Genomic DNA, 3774 nt, shown 5'->3' on the forward strand with positions numbered 1-3774 from the left:
CCTCCTCCTCCTCCTCCTCCTCCTCCTCCTCCTCCTTCTTCTTCTTCTTCTTCTTCTTCTTTTTCTTCTTAGGTTAGCTGATGTTTTTGCTGCCTTTTATTTTTTTTAAGATTTATTTATTTATTATATGCAAGCACACTGTAGCTGTCTTCAGACACTCCAGAATAGGGCATCAGATCTCACTACAGATGGTTGTGAGCCACCATGTGGTTGCTGAGATTTGAACTCAGGACCTTTGGAAGAGCCGTCAGTGCTCTTAACTGCTGAGCCATTTCTCCAGCCCCAGCCTCTCTTCTTGAATACCCCTAGGATAATTTTTCAGTTGCCCTGCTGCCTGATTATGACCTCAATCAATGGGCCTCGGCATGATTGCTCAAACATTTTGGTCCACATCCATGGGAGCAAAATACTCCCTTGATGGATGCAGAGGTAACATGGTTCACCAATGGCAACAGCTTCATTCAGGATGGACAGAGGTATGCTGGGGCAGTGGTAGTCTCAAACACCAAGATCATATGGGCAGAGCCACTCCTGGCAGAAATGCCAGCCCAGAAAGCTGAACTGGCAGCTCTGACCAAGGTGACAGAGCTGAGGAGAGACAAGAGACAAAGATGGCTGATGTGCCTTTGTTACTGCTCATACCTGTGGGGCTATTTATAGGGAAAGAGGCCTTCTGACAGCCGCTGGGAGGACTAAACTCCACCCCAGAGGACAACAAGACAGCCCAGTGGGTGGCCCTAAAAATTGGGCCCCTCATGTTCTTGATTGCACTACACCCAGGAGACCCCACACTCTTTGACCAAACAGAAGATGTAATCTGGGTCGAAAACCTGCCCATGTCTCAGTGTCGTAAGAGATGATAGAGGACAGCTGACTACAAACTAACTGTACCAGAAAAAAATGAGGGGCTGGTGAGATGTCTCAGTGGGTAAGAGCACCCGACTGCTCTTCCGAAGGTCCAGAGTTCAAATCCCAGCAACCACATGGTGGCTCACAACCGTCTGTAATGAGATCTGACTCCCTCTTCTGGAATGTCTGAAGACAGCTACAGTGTACTTACATATAATAAATAAATAAATCTTTTTTAAAAAAATGAGTATACACATTGCACATGGGACCCCAGAAAATGCAGGACTTAGCCCACCAGTCCCACATCAGAATTAGAGATGCCAACTCAAAAATAGCTGAACTTGTTAAAAACTATAAGGCCTGTCAATTGACTAAATGCAGTTGCCAATGAGAAGAGCCCCTGTACTCAATATTGGAACACCAAGCCAGGAGTCTATCAGGACATGGACTAATTGACTTCAAGGAGATAAAAACCAATAAAAGTCGGGCGGTGGTGGCGCGCGCCTTTAATCCCAGCACTTGGGAGGCAGAGGCAGGCAGATTTCTGAGTTCGAGGCCAGCCTGGTCTACAGAGTGAGTTCCAGGACAGCCAGGGCTATACAGAGAAAACCTGTCTCAAACAAACAAACAAAAACCCAAGAAAATTCAGAAACAAATATTTGCTAGTGTTTATAGATACCTTTTCAGGATGGACTGAGCCTTTCCCAGCTAAGCACAAGACTATGCAGATGGTAACAAAGAAATTACTAAAAGAAATTCTTCCAAGATATGGTTTTTCTAAGCTTATAAGGTCTGACAATGGACCTACATTGTGTCCCAGGTAAGTTAGAGATTAGCTAATATTCTGAGGTTTGACTGTTAACTTCATTGTACTTACAGACCCCAAAGTTCAGGACAGGTAGAAAAGATAAATAGAACCCTAAAAAGAGACCTAACTAAATTGACCTTAGCGACTGAGTGACTCTTCTACCCTTCACCCTTTATAGAGTACAAAACTCCCCATACCAGATGGGACTCACCCCTTTCAAAGTCATGTTTGGTTCACCTACTGACAGAAGTTATTTTACGATCTTGAGAATGTCCAATGGATACATAAACGAGTTTGGCTTAAACTTCATGTTTGTCATAAAACCAGCTTTAGCCTGGAGATTGGGCCCTAGTCAAGAGACACTGCCAGGGGTCACTAAAGCTTCCTGAGAGGGTCCCTGTGTTACAGAGTTGCAGCATGGATCCACCAAACATTTGTTTGCAGTTGAAGAAGACCCTGGCCAGCAGGAGGAGAATTTCCTCCCTTCTATCTCCCACTGATGGACCCCTACATATGCCCCAAGGACACCACAAAGATGTAGCCCTGTTAACTATTCTCATGAAACTTCAGGGAGTCCTATGATTGGACTTCTAGTCACAAGAGAAAAGGGGGGGGGTGTGAGATGCCAAAGCTTTTAAATTCAGAGTCCAGTTTAGAGAGGTAAACTAACAACGTGGTACCTAACATTAGTTTCCAAATTGGCCCCAAACAAAGCCCAAGCCTCGCACCAGTCTCTAGGTCAAACCCTAATAAGACCAGCATCTCCAGGTTACACCCTTGTGATGGTTTGTATATTCTTGGACCAGGGAGTGGCACCATTTGGAGGTGTGGCCGTGTTGGAATAGGTGTGACCTGGTTGGAGTAAGTGTGTTACTGTGGTGTGGGCATGAGATCCTCACCCTAGTTGCCTGGAAGTCAGTCTTCCACTAGCAGCCTTTGGATGAAGACGTAGAATTCTCAGCTCCTCCTGCACCATGCCTTGATGGTAATGGACTGAACCTGTGAATCTGTAAGCCAGCCCCAATCAAATGTTGTTTTTTATAAGACTTGCCTTGGTCATGGTGACTGTTCACAGCAGTAAAACCCTAAGTAAGACAACCCTCAACAAGACCAGCATTTCCAGGTTATTCCCCCAACAAACCTGCACCCCCAGATTACAAGTCACCTTCTACCTAATGACCATCAATGCAGAGGGGAGCAGAAATTAAGTTTATGATATGAACACCTAGCACCAGCCAATTATGTTAAAGGCCAATTATGTAGCTGAATGCTTGTACACTTATGTCCCACTTGCTGCTTACTAAAAAGCCTTGCCCCACCTCCCAAACCTTCCTGTGTGACAGTGGTACACTGTAGGGGCCAGAGCTAGCTCGAATAGAATAAAGACCCTGCTGTGAGTTGCATCAGATTGGCTCCTGTCTGTTTGGGGGGAATCACTAACATTTCCCTGGTAATACACATATATCATTGAAGGTGGGAAGGTACTGAATGAATAGAAACATGTTCTTTTCATTGGAAGAAGTTGCCTTACAGCTCCCCCATTCAGCCATTCACCAGACTATCAAAGGTGGATTTCAAAGGGGTGTGCATTTTCTTTACAAAACTAGTGTGGGTTAGTTAAGCACTGCCTTTCAGCCAAGAACTGGAGAAGCAAAGGGAGGCAGATATGAGGTGGAGCCCAATTTGGTCGTCCTTGAGAGGAGCAAATATTCATAATCTCTGAGCCACCCCTCGAGGCACATAAAAAAAAAATATTCCTATCAAGAAAGAATGTAGCCGGGCGTGGTGGCGCACACCTTTAATCCCAGCACTTGGGAGGCAGAGGCAGGTGGATTTCTGAGTTCAAGGCCAGCCTGGTCTACAAAGTGAGTTCCAGGACAGCCAGAGCTACAGAGAAACCCTGTCTCAAAAACCCAAAAAAAAAAAAAAAAAAAAAAGAAAGAATGTAGAGGGCTGGTAAGATGGCTTAGCAAGTAAGACTGCTCTTCCTGAGGTCCTGAATTCAAATTCTAACAACCACATGGTGGCTCACAGCCACCCGTAATGAGATCTGACACCCTCTTCTGGTGTGTCTGAAGACAAGTTACCGTGTACTTACATATAATAATAAATAAATC

The sequence above is a fragment of the Mus musculus genome, chromosome 7 (assembly GCF_000001635.26).
Source record: "Mus musculus strain C57BL/6J chromosome 7, GRCm38.p6 C57BL/6J".
Taxonomy (NCBI): Eukaryota; Metazoa; Chordata; class Mammalia; order Rodentia; family Muridae; genus Mus; species Mus musculus.